This window comes from Cotesia glomerata, linkage group LG6 (genome assembly GCF_020080835.1).
Source record: "Cotesia glomerata isolate CgM1 linkage group LG6, MPM_Cglom_v2.3, whole genome shotgun sequence".
Lineage (NCBI taxonomy): Eukaryota > Metazoa > Arthropoda > Insecta > Hymenoptera > Braconidae > Cotesia > Cotesia glomerata.
In genome coordinates this window covers 13042179-13061737 of record NC_058163.1, presented here as the reverse complement: position 1 = coordinate 13061737, position 19559 = coordinate 13042179, and the positions used below count along the sequence as shown (strand labels likewise).

The following is a 19559-nucleotide window of genomic DNA, read 5'->3' as shown; positions in this document are numbered from 1 at the left end:
ATGCCGATAAGTAAGCCGTTCAATGGTTCAGGTGGTGTTTCAATTTCAGGTAGTTGCACTTTTCCTGACGCACAACACATCCCAGCTGGCTCATTTTTTAATTTCAGAGCATGACAATGCGGACATTCCTTGTCCATAGCACCAATTACCACTTTTGAATGAGCATAATATTCAATATCGGGCTCATACTGGAATGCTAGACGCAGGAATGAATCAGATATAAATGCTCGATGTACCTGTTGTCGTTGTTGGTCATTTGTTCTTCGTCTATTGACTGTGAAACGGCGTGATTGTCGTTGTTCTAATCTTCTGACTTCATTGCGTTCAGCTCGTGTATCTTCTGGCTCTTCTTGATGCAATTGCGCCATTCTGACACGTGCATCAGTATTTTGTTGCTGGATTTGTTTTTCTGTTCTTTCGGATCTGCTATTTCGCAAGTTTCGAGCTTTACTTGTACTGCGGCTCAAATCAGCCCCTTTGCGTTTTCTTGGCATTGCTCACTGTACAAAACATACATAAATAGAATTAATGAAATTATTTAATGATGAAAAATGTTAAAAGTATAATTAGAGGGCCAGGATTTTTGCCGCAGTTTTGAAATGATTAGTTTTAATTTATGAAATTATAACAAAAATATAAGTTTTATGGAAAAATTTTTCAAACAAAAGTAAAAAATTAAATTTTATGAAAACATTGTCTCTTATAATTTTTTCATACAACCAATATTTCCATTGACATTTCAAAATAAAGATTCATAATGACTGATTTTTTGGATACTATGAAAATCTTAATTGTTCAATTATATTTTTTTAATAAAATTAAATTAAAATTACATTTTTATAAGATCAACAACATTTTCGATATAAATAAAAAAAAGTATACTTACAACACAAAATCCGTTGTTATTGGAAGCTCGTGTCACGTGTTGAGTACTTTTGAGGTTATAAAATCACTTGATTAACTAATCGTGCAAAATACACTCAAAATTGATAATTTAATTATTATTGATAAAATAGGAATGATTAAAAGTTAATATGAGAGTTACACTGAGATAGCAAAATAATAATTGTCAACGTTACTACTACACTTGATGCATAAACAATAATGATGGCCGACAACTGTGTAGGGAGTGAGAAAGAAAGGAGACCGGCTTCGTTCTCATCCCTACTCCGTGCTGTTTACTGGGTCAGAAGTGACACCTGTAGACATCTGGCGGGGATAACTAATTAAATGACGATTGATCAGTTTTCGACCGGGGAGGAAAAATGATTAAATTACTAAAATGGCTATTAAAAAATAAGGGTTGATCGTAGAAGGGTGAAAATTGAGGATTGTATATATTTTTGTATGTTGTATCATAAAAAAATAGAAATTAAAAATTTTGTCTAAAAAATAAAAAAAAAAATTTAGGGGTGGACTACCCCTAACATTTAGGGGGATGAAAAATAGATGTTGGCCGATTCTCATAGATACCGGATAAGCACAAAAAATTTTATCAAAATCGGTCAAGCCGTTTCGGAGAAGTATGGCAACGAAAACTGTGACACGAGAATTTTATATATTAGATTTACAAATTTTTTGTTCATTTTGCAGTATGTTAAACAAATTATTAAAACAATAACTTATATTGGAAATTAAAAATTTTCTAAAGTTACCTTAAATTTTTTTATTCATTAATTAATTAATATGTTTAAGATAAAAAAATGTTGTTTTTCTTAGAAACAATCTTATTCGATAAAAATAAAACAGTTTTCTTTTCTTATAAGATTATTTTATGAATAATTAGATACTTCCCAGTAATTAACATAGTATAATAGTTACATAGTAACATAATATTTGTTTGAAATTTTATGTTCTATAGTTTTTTATACATTATATTTTTTGTAATTCTGTATCAATAAGAAAATTTACATAACTCAAAATAAAAATTCTTTAATTGAGAAATTTCTTTTAGTTCAAGTGAATTTTTCTCCATTTAAGAATTTTTAAGTCTTGTTTTAATAAGGTATTTAAATAGCTCAAAATAGTTTTTTTGATTCATAAAGTTTTCTTTTGGATAAAATTTATTTTTAGTTTCTTAAAGTTTTAGTTATTTTTGAACAACTGATGAAACTTTTAATATTAGAGTTTTTACATGTTTTTGGCAATTGTTTGACAGGAGTAACTTTTGTATGGATTTTTTTGTCGTTCAAAATACCATTCCACACGAGTTTCCATGATTACCTGATAGTTGGGAATTTTTCCCGATTTCTCCTTGCTTCGAGGATTTTCTTATCAGGTCAATTTTGAGGTCGTAGAAAAATATTCTGACTTTACCAGAATGTACATCCGTTACAGTTATTTCTTATAACTTCATTTTAAAGATACGAATTTTGAATGAAGTTTTAATTATATATTGTACTTTGTTATTTTTTAAGCTTTTTTTTTATCAATAATATCTCATAATTTTTTAACGTTTTTTCAACTATGCGTAATAAAATAGTTTTCTACTGTGGCATCTGAAATTTTGACTTACATATACAAAAAAATTTATGCCGAAGGTTGACACTTAAGTAACCCGTGAAAAAATTTTCTGATCAGACTATATCAGGCCTGATATAAACCGTCCATATCAGACATGATATGGAAATTGGCCATATCAGACCATATATGCCTTGATATAAGTATATCAGACTATGTACCCGCCCCTGTAAAAAAAATTATATATCATTATATTACATAATTATAAATGAAAAATAGCCCTATATAATTAGGTATAATTATATATAATTGTTTCCATAGGAAAAAAAAAATCAGTGCGAGTGGGAATCGAACCGTGGACCTACCGCTTGAAAGACTAATTCACTACCCGTTTACCTAAGAGACTTATTTGAAGAACAAAGTTTATTATCACTACAAGTAATGCAAATCGTATAGATAATCGATTCGTAGTGAAAAAAATTTTTTATCTAATTTATTAATTATTAACTTTCAATATTTATATATTATAATGGTATCTATATGTAGATTTATAAAATTATCTATGTATACATGAAATCGCAAAAATGATTCTACGATATATTGTTAAGGTACTTCGTTGCTTTAGAATTTATAATTTCTTTGAAATTAAAAAAATAATCGAAGTAAAATCAGAATTGAAAGCTTAAATTTTGATGGAATTATTTGTTTAGTATATGGAAATATATATTGCTGGAGGGCCTGGCTAACAATTTTTGAACTTGACAAAACTAATAATTTTTGTGAAATTAAATTTTTTTTTTAAGTTCCTATTATTTCATCCGAAAAATACTATATATTAAAAGATTGTTAATTATTCGAGTAACAGACTCTTAGATAGAAAAAGAGAATGTTTTATAGTAATCACAAAATACCCACTGGAGTAAAAAAAATTATATAGAATTCTATATGATTCATATATAATTTTATATGAATTATATATACATCTATATAATTATAAATAAATTACATATGCTTCTATAAAATTAAATATGAATCATATATATAATGATATATAGTTTTTTTTACTCGGGTATGCCTTTATATGAGTACATAAGACTACTTATGTGCTGGTAAGGGTATGAGTATATCAGACTATATGAATCCATATCAAGTTATATCAACCCTGATCAGGGATTTTTTTTCAAGTTTATCAAAGTATATATAACTTTATAAGGTTATATCAGGGCATATCAGGACCTATTAAAAAATAATGTAAAATTAGATATGAGGATATCAAGCTATATCAAGTCTGATATAGACATATCAAATTGATAAGGATTGATCAGGCCTGATATGGCCAATTTTCATATCAGGCCATATCAAGACATATCAAAAATTAAATATGGACATATCAGATCATATCAGGCCAGATATGAACATATCAAAAATTTTTATATGACCTTATCAGCTCATATCAAGCCTGATCAGAATATTTTTTCACGGGAAGTTCATGAAACGTTCGAAATATTCCTTCAAATGCAAATTTTTAAAAGTTTTTTTTAAATTTTCAAAAAAGTATTTTGAAAGAAACAAATAATTTTTGGCTGTGTTACAGGTCTACTCATAAAATCTCTACTCACAGCCATCAACGACATCTGCACTCAATTACATTTTTATTCAAAATCATCTTCATTCAGTCACAACTTTATTCATTTAAATCTTTACTCTGGTTCAACTTTATTCAATATTATTTACCTTCAGGTAAAACTTTAATCAGTTACAACCTTACTCAAATTCAACAGTTGTCAATTACAACTTTGCTCAGTTTCAATTGTATTCATTTTCGAGTCTATTCACTGAATTTTTAACTCAGTTACATCTCTATTCAGGTTCATCTCTACTCACGAATTTTTACATTATCAATTAACCATAAATTTGTGAGTAGAGATGAACCTGAGCACAGTTGTAAATAATTACAAATGTAAGTGAATAGATTCTTTGTGAATAAAGATGTAACTGAGTTAAAAATTCAGTCAATAGACTTGAAAATAAATAAAATTGAAACTGAACAAAGTTTTAATTGACTACTGTTGAATTTGAGTAAGGTTGTAACTGATTAAAGTTCTACCTGAAGGCAAATAATATTGAATAAAGTTGAATCAGAGTAAAGATTTAAATGAATAAAGTTGTGACTGAATGAAGATGATTTTGAATAAAAATGTAATTGAGTGCAGATGTCGTTGATGACTGTGAGTAGAGATTTTATGAGTAGACCTGTAACACAGCCATAATTTTATTCATCAATATATTCATTTTGATTGTCTTCGCTTAATAGGTATGAACAATCAACAGAATCAATTAAATTATCCGATTGATGGGACATGGTCTACTCGTCGTTTTAGTAGAGGAGACAAAAACAAGAATGTTGAAAAATCTTCTGGCGAAAAATGTACGAAGAAGACATCAGCCAATTCAAACTCTGGACAAAATGATAGCAAGAAGTAGCATCTTTTACCAGAAAATGTAGTCAAATTTATGTGGTCAATTAAAATCTGATATTTCTTTGTTAGTTGAAAAATGTCAAAAATATAAAACAAGCTATAAAATTATTAAACTTTAATTACTTTGTACTTAACTCTATATTATAATTAGTGATTGTTTCAACTTTTTGAATACATTATTATTATGTGAACTACAAAACTAATTAACTTGATTCTAAAGACAAGTTCTTGAATCAATAAAGTCACCATAAAGCTTTTCATCGTCATCATTGAAGTCGAAAATTTTTTTATCAGAACAAATTTTTTTTCAATATTTGATAACATGTTTATCGAACCTAATTCATTTTCTGTCCAAAAATAAGGACATTCATATTTAAATCGGACAGTTCGAAGAATTTTGATATTTCAATTTCTTGATCTTTATCTGCGTCCATCGAAAAACTCCTTCCTAGGACAGCTGTCAATTTTTTTGTATTAGCCGTTCAAAAATAATTATATTTTCAAGAAAGTCTCTCTTTTTTTTGGTTAATAACTTCCTTATTAACGTCTCAACCAAAACTTTTATTTTTCAAAATTTTGTTTTTTTTTTATGGACTTTTTGGAAAAAAAATACTTAAAAATTATTTAGGTTTTAACATGTATGATATTCTAGTTTTAAGATTAAAATATTTTTTCCAGAGTAAGTATGTATTTTAACTTTTTCAACTTCCCGCAATTAAAATCAATGATTTTCAAAAAATCGGGAAATTATTGTTTTCACCCAATAACTTTCCACCAATAAATGATTTTCTGGTTTGAAAAACTGTGACAAATGCTGAGAGCCCCATCAAAAACGATTGATTCGATCGGAAGATATCGCAATAAAAAATTTCCAAAAAAATATTTTTTCAACAACCATTAGATTTTCGAGCTCAAAAAAGCATGAAAGTTGTGTTTTTGAGCTGATAGAGCTTAAATTTCAAAATAGATAATTTCTCGAGCGTTTTGAACTCGTCCATAGCGGGAAGTTCCAGGGATGGCCTGCTGGGTCAACCATTTTCCACTTTTTTTAACTTCCCGCTAAGAAAAATTGAAAATTTTTTAAAATTTGGAAAGTTATTAGTTTTAACTCGTTTTGCGAAAGTCGAGTTTTCATCAGGTCTCGACGTTGTAAGGTTTTAGAAATCTTCCCTGACTATTTTTACGGTGGTGTCCGTGCGGCTGTATATATGTATGGAAAACCGACCGATCGGAACCAAACTTACACAGAAAGAAAAATTTCTTGACTGGAGAACAAAATTCTTGGCTCAACAAAATTTTCGAGTGCCTGAAGGAAGACCGAAGTTATGTTGGCCGAAGTAAAAATTGTTCTTGAAGTTCTATTCTTGGTGGAAGTAATTTTTTCTCACTTCAAATTATCATAAATACTTGATACAATAAGTTTTTGTATTTGATCAAGATTTTTAAATACTTTAGGGAAGCAGCGCCACCTACTTCAGCTGAGAAATTTAATATTATTCTAGCGTGCAATTATACATATTGAATGAAAAAAAAATGATTCAATATTATTTGATCTTCCTATTTGACATGTTAATCAATAAAAATATTAATGAAAAGAATGACTTCTAAATGGCTTGATCGATCAATCCCAAAAATTAATTAGCTCTTAACCTTCAAAAATCACGTCGATCGCTGCCATCCAGAATAAAATCGGTTGATTCGTTCATGAGCTATCGTTGTCGAAAAAATTCGGAAAAAGTGAATTTTTCAATTTCTCCAAAATTTTTGGTATGATAAATTTTTTTTAAAAAATAAATCATAGGATTCGAAAAACTGCGTCAAAAGCTGCGAACCGTGTGAAAATTGGTTTATTCATTCAAAAGTAATTGCAGTTTAAAAATTTTAAGAACAGTGTTTTATGAAACTTTTATCAGACTTTTGAGTTCAAAGAGCTCAAAAGCATGGAAAAGACAATTCTTTGAACTGAGAGACCCAAAACCTCAAAATCAAACACTTGAAGCTACATATAAAATAGAATGACTACAACTATTGTTGCTCAATAATATTATTTTTATTTATTTATTTGTAAAATGTCTGTATTTATTTAGCTGTGTAAATATAAAAATTAGTGTTTCCGGAAGACAAATTATTTTTTGAATTATCTTCATCAAAATCTTCTTCCATATTGGTTGAACTTTTGAATTTTTTACAACATCGGTTCACCACTTGAAAAATCTCATTTCTTAACTTTCTTTTCTGTCCTCCATTTTTCCCTCTTTTACATTGCATACTGTTAACTGTTCATAACAGCTAGTATTTAAAATTATTTGAAAAATTAAAAAGCATTTAATGGGTTTAAAAATCAAATAATTGTAAATATTTCTTTATCTTTTTTTTTTTAATGAGAAAAATTATCGTACTCACCACCTTTCTGGAAGTTACCACCCCCATATTCTTTTTGGAATCCTGGGAAAAAAAAAATATTAAAAATGATTCTTCATATGTTAACTGTTTATAAGAGCTAGTATTTAAAATTATTTGAAAAATTAAAAAGCATTTAATAGGATTAAAAATCAAATAATTGTAAATATTTCTTTATCTTTTTTTTTTTAATGAGAAAAATTATCGTACTCACCACCTTTCTGGAAGTTACCACCCCCATATTCTTTTTGAAATCCTGGGAAAAAAAAAATATTAAAAATGATTCTTCATATGTTAACTGTTCATAAGAGCTAGTATTTAAAATTATTTGAAAAATTAAAAAGCATTTAATAGGATTAAAAATCAAATAATTGTGAATATTTCTTTATCTTTTTAACTTCCCGCTAAGAAAATCGAAGATTTTTAAAAATCGGGAAGTAATTGTTTTCACTTCGTTTTGCAAAAATCGAGCTTTCATCAGATCTCGACATTTTAAGGCCCCAGGAAGCTTCCCTGATGACCCCCGCGATGATGTCACTATGTGTGTGTGTGTTTTTTTTTTTTTTCCTTAGGGGGGGGGAATCCTTTTTACGGATTCTAGGCATAGTTGTTTGGCCTGGATATGTGGCGACTCGACGCAGCGTCATACTAAAACTCGACGCTGACGCCCCTACCCACTAAACCCTAAACCCCTTTCTCTTCTATCTATGTGTGTGTGTGTGTGTTTTTTTTTTTCCCTTAGGGGGGGGGGAATCCTTTTTACGGATTCTAGGCGTAGCTGTTTGGCCTGGATATGTGGCGACTCGACGCAGCGTCATACTAGAACTCGACGCTAACGCCCCTACCCACTAAACCCTAAACCCCTTTCCTCTTTCCTCTAATCCCTCATGGAAACCGCCGTTAGGCATTACTTCGTGGGGGGAGGATATAGCGACTGCTCTTCCTTCTGGTAACTAGGTATTATTTTACCTTTCTTCTAGTTGTTGTCATTTGCTCTTTTTCTTTCGATGGAACGCAAGTCTATAAGGACTTCTGTTGCAAACGTGTTTGCGGCGTTCCAGGCAGCCTCTGATGACAGCATTGCTTCTACTATTGTCTCTGGTTGGATTTTCTTCTTCAGGATCATCTCCAGCTCATCGCGCTGTGGGTAAAATCGTGGGCACTCAAAGAAAACGTGCTCCGCGTCTTCATTGATTCCTGGGCAGGACGGGCACTCCGGTGAATCATCATGCTTGAAGCGGTGAAGATACGTCCGAAAACATCCATGTCCTGACAACATCTGCGTCAGATAGTAATTGACCTCGCCATGACTCCGGTTTATCCAAACGTCGATTTTCGGTATGAGACGGTGTGTCCATCTTCCTGTTGTCGCGGCGTCCCACTGCGATTGCCATCGTGCGATGCTGTTCTGCCGTTCTTCAGCTCTGAGTTCCTCGGCACTTAGTGTGGTTGACCTCTTTCGTTAGTAAAGGTTCCGTCTTTCCTCAGCTAGAACTCTAAGCGGCAGAGTTCCGGAAATGACACACACTGCTTCCTCTGATATTGTTCGAAAGGTGCTTGCAACTCATAGGGCACTCATACGATATATTGGTCCAGCTTTTCTCCATGAATCTTGCACCTCTAGTGCGTCAGCCCAAAATGATATTCCGTAGGTGAGCACCGATGTGACTACTGATGACAATAGTAGCCTCCTGCTCTGCTTTGGGCCTCTGACGTTCGGCATCAATCGTGCGAGACTAGCTCTCACTACTGACGCTTTCGTACAGACGTGTTCCACTTGCTGCTTGAAGTTGAGTCGGGCATCAAGCATCACTCCCAGATATCGTATATGAGGTTGTGATGTGATTTCTCAGTCACCGACATTAATCTTAATTGTTTCAACTTCTTTTCGGCTGGTAATAAGCACTGCTTCGGTCTTCTGCTTGGCCAGTTGTAGGTTCACTGTATCCATCCACTGGTTGATCTTCTCAAAAGTGATGTCAAACAGATGTTGAATCTCGTCGAGGTGTTTGGCGACGATCACTGCGGTAACATCATCCGCATACGCTACCAGTTTGACACATCTTGGAAGCTTCAGTCTCAGGAGCCCGTCATACATGATATTCCACAGAAGTGGACCAAGAACAGAGCCCTGTGGCACACCACCGGTTATATTATACTCTTTTGGACCATTCTTTGTATCGTATTTCAGCACTCTATCTGTAAAATAGCTAATCACTAGTCTGCGAAGATATGTTGACACGTTCTTCTCGTCGAGAGCTTGCATGATGCAGTCCCAATTAGCGGAATTGAAAGCATTTTTGATGTCCAAGGCAGCCACCAGGCAGTACTTCTTCGTTCCACCCTTCCATCTAGTTCCTGCGATTGCCTCTTTGGCCGTATTAACAACCAGGTTGATCGCGTCCAGGGTTGATCGTCCTTTCCGGAATCCATACTGTTTGTCTGCCAAGAGTGGGTCGACTACTGCATCTATTCGCTGATGGATGATACGCTCAAATATCTTACTCGCCATATCTAGCATGCAGAGTGGTCGGTAAGATGACGGTTCTTCTGGCGGTTTCTTTCCTTTAGGTAAAAGTACTAACCGTTGCTGTTTCCACTTACGAGGAAAAGTCCCCTCCTTGAGGCATGCATTATAAGCGTCTAGGAATAATGTTGGTGCTGCCTTTATGATGGTTTTCAAGGCTATATTAGGGATTCCGTCCAATCCTGGCGCTTTATTATTTCCTACCCGATTACAGGCCTCCAACAATTCTTCTTCAGTGACAGGTGGAATGTCGTCCAGTTCATCTTGCGTTAACTGATAATTGAGACTGTGTTGCTGTGGAAACAGCGCAGTGACGATTTTCTGAAGGAGTTGGGGACACGTAGGTGACGGCATTTGTTGTTTCTTCAGGTGCGTCATGACCACCTTATACGGCCGACCCCACACGTCTTTGTCGACCTCGTATATGAGCTCTTTCCAGCATCTTCCTTTGCTCTCTTTTATGGCCTTATTAAGTTCACGACGAGCTTTTTTGTACTCTGCGATCAGCACTGCAGAGTAAGGTCGTTGATAGCCACGCTGTGATATTCTTCTCTTTCGATGACACTCTTTACGGAGGTTGCTGATATGATCATTCCACCAGTGTACCGCAGGTCTTGAATTCATAACACGTTTGCGAGGCATACTGGCATCACAAGCTTGTGTTACTCGCATCATCAGGGCCTTAGTATGTTCTTCTGCACATCCAGTCTCTATCGGATCACTATCGAGGGCTGTTAGCAATAATTCTGGGTCAAGAGATTTCACCTTCCAACCGACGGTGTTAAATTGCTTGATAGGCCCCCGGAGGTTCTGGTCGTTTGACGTTTCCCAGAGTATCGCATGATGGTCACTGGCAGTGTAGATGTCCAGTACCTTCCAGTTAGTGTTACCTTTAGCAAGGTTGGTACTGACAAAAGTGACGTCTACAATCGAGCTTGCGTCACCTTTGGTGTAGGTCGGCGTGTCACCACTGTTGAGCAAGACTACATCTAGTGTAGAAAGAGCTTCTAGCAGCTCTCTTCCTCGTGCATTAGTCTGCTTACTGCCCCAGTCCACTGCCCAGGCGTTAAAGTCCCCGGCTATCGCCACTGGATGATGTTGCTTCGCGTCCTCGGTCAGTCGATCCAAGAAGTCAGTAAACTCAGCAATTGAGAGGCTAGGTGGTGCGTAGCAGCTGTAAAAACGGATGCCATCTACTGATGCTGCTACAAAGCCAGCGCTGCCATTGGTAGCTACACTCTGGAAAGGGAGCTTACCACAAGCCCAGATCACAGCTTTCGTGGTGATATCCGTCTCCCAAGGTTGTCCAGCTAAATGTTTATATGGCTCCGATAAAAGCACAACGTCGAGCTTTAATTCCCGTACTGTCTGCATAAGCAGGTCATGCGCAGCTTCGCAGTGATTGATGTTAAGCTGCAGTATCCTCATGTTCGTTTATTTGTCAGCTTCTGGAGTGCTTCTTGGAAGACTGGACATCGGCCAGAACCAGACCGGTGAGCAGTGTCCTGAGAGCCAGGTTTTTCCGCACATAACGCACATTTCACTTTATTTTGGCATTGAGCAGCTTGATGACCTGTTTGCCCACATTTGATGCAAAGCCCAGATCGGTCGACTTCGCTTTTACATTGGGCAGTAGTGTGCCCAAAGTGCCAGCACTTATAGCATCGTAGTGGTGTCTTAATTGCTCTGACACGGCAATTTACCCAGCCAATCCTTATTTTGCCTGTCTTTCCAAGTATCTTCTGCACTATTGCTGCTGGCAATCGTACCGAAGCAGTTTGAGTACCTCTGTAGGCCGGACGAATTTTAATGACATCTTCAGGTATTTCATAGTCATTTCCAGCTGCCTCTTGTAAGGCCTTCCGGACATCGTCTTTAGTTGTTTCGTCGTCAATGTCCCGGATTTCAAGCAGTTCCTCTGGGCCTTTACAGATGACTTGCGCTTCTTCTTTAAGGATGCTCTTGATGGTCTTCAGCAAAGCTTGTCCTTTGTCTGCGGTCTTTCTGGAAAGCGTAATGAGCATATTCCCATCATTCGTCTTTTGAACCTTGTCAACGACGTCACGGGTCTGATCTGGTGGGACATCTTTTTTAATCCGACGCAGTATCTCGGCATATTTTGCCTTCTCAACGAGTCGAATAATTAAGGCATCTGGTTTGGTGAATTTTCGCGGTTTTTCTCGCTTAGGCTCCGGCCGAGATTTGTTCACCGGTTGTTTTGGTAACCGCTCTCTCGCTTGCTCCTTCTTCTCCTTCTTGGATTGGACCTTCTGCCATTCAGTCACCTCTTTTTTTCCGGCGTTCTGCACTGCCGTGTTTTTCGGAGGGCTTGGTTTTAGGTCCTTTTTCTTCACAACTTGGCATATCGTTGGGTCGGGAGAAGATCGATCTTTTCTCTTAGTTGACTTGCTGCTAGTTCTGATTCTGTCTTCCGCGACTGATTCACCGTCACCTTCGGCTCCAGTGTCCATTGCTTCTTCATTCACGATAGTTGCTTGAATGCTTCTCTCCGGTGTAGTGCGAGAAGTGCGTCGTACTGTTAAACACCATTCTTCATCAAGTTTCTTGAATCTCTGGAGGGCATTGGCTACGCTGGTCGTCTTGGTCTTAATCTCCTTGTGGATATTGACCTTAGATTGGATGAAGTCATTTAGCTCACTGGTCAGCTTTTCAAGGCGTTCAAACGCTTGCGACCGCTTCATTTCAGCGCTTGCTTCAATCGCTGCTGGTTAGGCATGAGGCCCGTTTTCACTATTGTTGTTTTCCTGAATTTTACTCATACTTTTAAATTCACCAGCGCATCGTACGGAGTGGAGCGAGTTGTCATAACTAGGAACGGGTGTACCCTCGGAGATAGTACTCCTACCTCAGTTCCCTGAGGCCTAGCCGACACTTAGCCAGCCCCGGAATATACGGACGGACTAGACTCGCTAGGAGCGGTGAAGATTCCGATCTCTAACACTCACTGCGTACTTCCTGATCAAGGCCCGAAGTGGCTGGCTCCTGATCCACTGCTGCAACTTACACCTCGGTAGAGCAAGCTCACATCAGCCGTGGCCTGCATCGTCGGAAACTACGACACGAGGTTCCGGTCACTCCCAGTGGGTCACAGCAGGGAACGATCGTCTTGTTAGGTCAGTTAGTGCGACCAACCCATTAAAGGGGAGTTTTGTCCACGGGAGCGTGTTTTGATTGGTTATTTTGCTTGGCTCCTACCCGCTGTACCTCATCAACTAAAAGATTAAGTGTCATCCAAGGACAGCGAGCGTTCTCCCATCCGCTCGGGAAGACGCGCCCGGTAGTAGTATCACTTCTGCCCCGAGTGTGTGTGTGTGTGTGTTTTTTTTTTTTTTTTTTTTTTTTTTGTAAAGGGGTACGAAAAAAGATCTTCAAAAGACACCGGTATCGTTAACTCTGCCGCCCATCTTCCGGCAGATATCGATAGTCGGTAGTGTGGAGATTTTTACCCACTAAAAAAAAACATTCCTCTTCCCCTCTCCCCTAGATGGTACGGGGAGGACTGGATTGGAACCGCGTTAGCATTACTTCAATCCAGTCGTGCTGCGTCTCACGACGCCTACTCCTGGCTACTGGTCCCTTTCTGCGATTTTGTCTTTCAGGAGGTGCTGTGCATAAACTGCAACAGCTGACCAGTTTTATTCTTGTTTGATCATATAGGTCACCAGGCTTGAGGGGGAGAGCCTGGTGCCTATGATGTCTTCGATGCTTCTTCTGTAGTCCTTCCATCGAGCACACTCGAAGAATGTGTGTTCGGCGTCGTCGATTTTATCCGAGCAGTATTTGCACGTTGGTGTGCTGTGTAAACCCATCTTGAAAAGATAGGCATTGAACTGCCCATGTCCCGTCAATAGCTGGGTCAGGAAGAAGTCCGTATCCCCGTGCTTCCAAGAGAGCCAGACGTTGATGTTTGGGATCAGGCGCGCCGTCCATCTGCCCGTCCCTCCCGATGTCCATCGGTCCTGCCACTCTTGCTGCGTTTCCGCCTTTATCCTCGTTCTTGCGTCCTTCATGTTATCATCACTGTCTTTAGCGTCATAGAGTTTTGCTCTTTCGAACGCTAATAGGTCGATGGGCGCGGCTCCTGCAATGACCAATACAGCCGCTTCGGAAACTGTGCGGTAGGCGCAGGCAACCCTGAGAGCGCCTCGCCGCTGTACTGCTGCGATCTTTCGCCGGTAGATCTTCTGCTTTAATATGTCTGTCCATATCTCTGCTCCATAAAGCAGTACCGAGTGGACTGCTTCTAGAAGAACTCTTCTCTTTTTTGTTCTTGGTCCCATGGTGTTGGTCATAATTCGTGCTAGGCTAGACACAGTCTTGCTGGCTTTCTTGCATGCACTGTCGAGGTGTTCACGGAAAGATAGTTTCTCGTCTATCATTACCCCTAAATACCGCAGGGCCCTTGTTGACGTCAGCGTTGTTCCTCCCATGTCCATAGCGAATGGTTTTGGAAACCATTTTTGACGGGTCAAAACGACCATCTCGGTTTTCTGTTTGGCGAGTTTCAGGTGATGCTTATCGAGCCAAGTCTCGACGGTGTCGATGGTTTCCCGAACTAGCAGTTCGGCCTCTTCCACGCTGTCCGCTACTATAGTGGCTGCAACGTCGTCTGCAAAGCCTGTTAGCTCTACTTGCTCTGGCAACGGGATTTCAAGAAGCTCGTCGTAGTCTGCGTTCCATAGATCAGGCCCCATTATTGAGCCTTGCGGCACGCCAGCCGTTATGGCGTATTCTCGTAGGCCTTCAGTAGTTTCCACTATTAGCTTTCTATCGTCAAGGTAGTTGTCGACTAGTGCCAGATTTTCTGGCTCCGCGTCAAACTTGTGCTCCAGAGCGTCTAAAATGTCTCCCCAATTTGCGCTGTTAAATGCGTTTTTGACATCTAGCGTAAGGAGAAGACATACTTTACGAGCTTTGAGGCTACCAGACCATGCTTGTGTTGCTGTCTTTATGACTTTCTTGATCGCTCCGACTGTCTAATGACCTTTCCGGAAGCCATGCTGGTTGGTGGCAAAACCTCCAGCACGGTCGATGTCGTCACGAAGTCTCCCTTGTATGAGCTTCTCGAGCAGTTTTCCAGCAATGTCTAGCATACAGAGTGGTCTAAACGACGAAGGTGTTATGGGGGTTCCCTTACCTTTGTCTAAGAGAACCAATCTCTGCCGTTTCCAGACCGCGGAAAAGGTGCCAGTTGCCAAGCATGCGTTGTAGGTGTTCAGGAGTAAGTCTGGGTATTCCAGGGCTATAATCTTGATCACCGATGCTGGGATGCCATCAGGTCCAGGTGCCTTTCCTGTTTTGAGTGACTTGGCCGCGTCTTGTAGTTCCTTAGTTGTGAAGGGCGTTACTTCGTTGTTTTTAGTGTAGTGTTTCTTCTCCCGCGGCGGGTGTTTGGGGAAAAGCTCCGCTACGATGCTATCCATTAAGGCTGGAGACTTCGGCGCCTCTGGTGAAGCCTTTCCAAGTCGTTTGGCGACAATTTGGTAGGCTTTACCCCAGATGTCATTGTCGAGATCGTTGCAGATCTCTTTCCACAACTTTGCTTTACTTGCTTTGATGGCTCGATTTAGCATCTTTTTGGCCTGCTTGTACTCTTTTGAATACAAGTCCTGGCTTGGGGAGCATTTGGCGGCTCTCGTTGCGCGGCGACGTAGTTGATGGCACATTTTGCGAAGTTTCGCTATGTCTGTTGACCACCAGTACGCCGGCCTGCGAAAACTCCGGTTTTTCAACCGCGGCATAGAGGCGTCACATGCGGCGGAAATCTCCTTCATCGTATTTAGTACTGTCCTTTCTGTCTCGCTGCAAGTATCCGGAGTCGGGTTGTTCTGAAGGGTAGACCAGCTCCGTGCAAGTGAAGCTCGCAGTGCCTCTGGATCAAGCTTCCTGACATTCCACTTTCGCTTAGAAAGGTCGTGTTGTGGTACCGGAGCAGATGCCAATCCAACGTTAAATGTCACGAACTGGTGATCACTGCCACTGTATTTTTCGGATACTGTCCAGTTTTCAATCATGTTGGCAATTTTTGGAGTCGCCAACGAAATGTCGAGGATGGACTCTTGGTACCCCGGTCTTCTGAAAGTCGTGGTGCTCCCAGTATTTAGCACTATGAGGTCGAGTCTAGCCACGACGTCAGCGACCTCGTTGCCTCTGGTGTCGGAGAAATCAGCGCCCCATTCAGCCGATTTAGCATTGAAGTCACCAGCTACGATAACTTTGCCGTCGAACTTGGTGATCACATCCTCTATATTTGCCAGTTTCTGTCGGAACACACTAATCCCTTCGTTAGGTGAGAGATAGACGCTCATGAAGTAGGTTATGGGGGTTTGAATCCAGACAAAACCTGCTCCACTTCCGCTGTTGATGGTGGTAACGTTCTTTGTATTTGCAATCCAGATTGCCGCCGTGCCAGTTTTGTCTGCGAACTATGCTTTATCTTGGAGGTTTAGATATTGCTCACAGATGAAGCAAACGTCGATCCTCTCTTCAAAGACTCGCTGGCGAAGTAAATTTTGCGCCAACGCACATCTATTCAGGTTTCCTTGAAGTATGCGTGTCATTTCTGCCCTTTTGTAGCTTCGGCAAGTGCGGTGCGGAATACCTTACAAGCCCCGGAGCCTGGAATATGACATAAGCTATCTGGAGCTTCTTGTTCCTCTGTACAGAGGAAGCACTTTGGCTGTTCAACGCAGTCTGCAGCTTTGTGGTTTCCTCCTCCGCATTTAAAGCAGCACTTGCTTCTGTCAGGCCCCTTGCAGGAGTTCGTCGCGTGCCCGTATCCGAGACATCTGATGCAGCGTGTTACTTTTACAACTGGTTGAATGCGGCAGTTGACCCATCCGATCATTATACGAGCCTTGTCAAGGATTTTGAACGCGCTAGCCTCTATCTCGCAGAAGGCTGCCCGGTTGCCCCGTCAAGTAGGCTTTGTCAAATTTACCCGTTTGATCTCCAGGCTATCGGTGAAGTCACGTTTGAGTGCTTCGCGGACGTCGTTCTCAGTAGTGATGGCATCCAAGTCCAGGATCTCGATCGTTGCTTTTGGTGTTGAAATAATAATTCGGATTCATATTCAACGTTTTTTTTTGAAAATTTTGGAAAAAAAAACGAAAATTTCGGGATGATTGACATTTTTGATTAAAAATTTTTTTTTTTTATAAAAAAACCAGTATTTTCTGCGAATTTCCTGAAGTTTTCAGATTGGTGATTTTTTTCTTTCTACTTTTTTTTAAGAATGAAAAAAAAAATTTTTTTTTAAATGTTTGTTTTTCGTTATAAGGTAAAAGCTCCAATAGATGATCATATACCAGTATATGATTACTCCATGTTTTTGTATACCTATATTTGTGAATATATATATTATCTATAGATATACAAATACATTGAGTGATCATATACTGGTACGTGATCATCTATTGAGGCTTTTACCTTACCACTTTGAAAATTTTTCAGCAGATTTAGAAAACTTCAAAATCCGAGAAAAAAAAATAAAAACAAAAATTAAAAGTGACAGTCATCGATAAGATTTTATTATTTTTCAATAAAGTTAGATCAAAAATTAAAAGAAGCATTGAATTATTTTTTCGTATTTTTTTTCCAAAACTACATGCAAAAGAAAAAAATGAAATTTTTTTCGGTCCATTTGGAGCAACGCATAAACTTGTGAAAGAATACTCAAATTCTCCTGAATTTAGGATATGTAAATTATTTAAACGTCTAAAAAAATAAAGTCACATTCCATTCAAGTCTACTGTTTATAAATCATTCAAGAAAAAATATTTTTTGCTACTGTATAAATGAAAATAAATTTAAACAAATTTTGTTTTAAATTAATTGCCCCAAAATTTTTAAAAGTTCATGCGTTGCTCAAAAATAGATCGCATAACAATTTCATTTTTGTGTTTTTGCATGTAGTTTTGGAAAAAAAATACGAAAAAATAATTCAATACCTTTTTAAATTTTTGATCTAACTTTATTGAAAAATAATCAAATCTTATTGATGATTGTCAGTTGTAATTTTTGTTTTTAATTTTTTTTCTCGGATTTTTAAATTTTCTAAATCTGCTGAAAAATTTTCAGTGTGGTATAATGAAAAACAAACATTAAAAAAAAAAATTTTTTTTCATTTAAAAAAAAAATAGAAAGAAAAAAATCACCAATCTGAAAATTTCAGGAAATTTGCAGAAAATACTGATGTTTTTTATAAAAAAAAAATTGAAAATCAAAAATGTCAATTATCCCGAAATTTTCGTTTTTTTTTTTTCAAAATTAAAAAAAAAAACGTTGAATATGAATTCGAATTATCATTTTTATTTTTTTTCTAAAAAGTACATTTAAAAACAAAAATTTCAAAAAAAAAAAACATCCCAATAAGTTAATTTTCAAAAAAGTTATGGATATTTAAAAAAAAAAAATGCTGTCTTTTTTAAATAACTCGTAACTTTTTTTTGGTTGGATAAAAAAATTCTGAAAATTGTTTTTAAGGGGGTATTAACCGATTTTTACGCGGTTAGCAGCATTCAACGCAGTTTTTTCAGCCTCATAAAGAATCTTCAAGTTCGAATTAATACAGTAAAACCTCGTTAACACGAACCCTTATAACACGAATTTCGTTTTAGCACGAATAAAAGTTTTGGTCCCTTGAAAATAACATGGGCTTGTGTTAACGGATATCACGAATTTCGTTATAACGAGAACAAATTCTCTAGTCCCGTCGAATTCGTGTTAACGAGGTTTTACTGTAGAGTAGAGAAAGATACCAAAATACCCCATATATTAATAAAATTTTGTCGTTTGATACCTTAATAAATATTGAATTTTCTAGAGAAATCAAACCTTTTTTTTCTTTACTGTTTTTATGAGAATCACTTATATGCTGATCCTCCAGTAGATGCAAAAGTTTCTCTTCCTCTTGACTAAATGACAACTCTGAAAATATTGAAATATTTTAGTCATTAAATTACATAATTCTATGTTTTAAATAGAAAAAATGAACATTATTGATAAAAAAATGTTTATTAATATTAGTTATTTAATATTTTGTGTCTAATATAAAAATGTTAAATTTATAATTGGCTTCTAAATCTTGACATTAACAACAAAATTAATTAATAAATTAAAAATGAGAGGATGTAGGATCTTAATACAAACGCTAAAAAACTTTATTATTTACCGACGTTTCGTGCACTTTATTTGCACTTCCTCAGGCTATCATAATACATATCTTAGCATTATCAACTTAATAAGATATGTATTATGGTAGCCCGAAGAAGTTCGAATAAAGTTTACGAAACGTCGCTAAATCATAAAGTTTCTTAGCGTTTATATTAAGATCCTACATCCTCTCATATTCAATTATATGATTACAAGGATCTCAAAGCATTAAGATAAATTAATAAATGTTCATTTAATCCACTAAGCAATTGAATTAATTAATTAATCAATTTTTTCATATACAATATACATAATATTAAAGAAACAATTAATAATTATCATACCTTCAGTGACAGATGACATTTAATTTTTGATTTTTATTTATTTGTTTAAGCGCAATTAATATTGTGCCAACAACTATACTAAGGCTTTTTTCATACTCTTATAAGCCTATTTTCATGTGATTCCCGTTACCAGCTTAGTTTATTTGGCTGCATTGTATGTATATTTATGCAATG

At 37.1% G+C, this 19559-nt stretch overlaps 1 long non-coding RNA gene across 1 annotated transcript; it reads right to left on the bottom strand.

Annotated features, from left to right (window-relative positions):
• Positions 1-307: 307 nt before the first annotated feature.
• On the bottom strand, positions 308-930 carry LOC123267070. The gene is made up of 2 exons (XR_006509958.1): positions 887-930; positions 308-500 (listed from the first exon to the last, which is right to left on the bottom strand). It is a non-coding gene; the product is annotated as an uncharacterized LOC123267070 (long non-coding RNA).
• Positions 931-19559: the final 18629 nt, after the last annotated feature.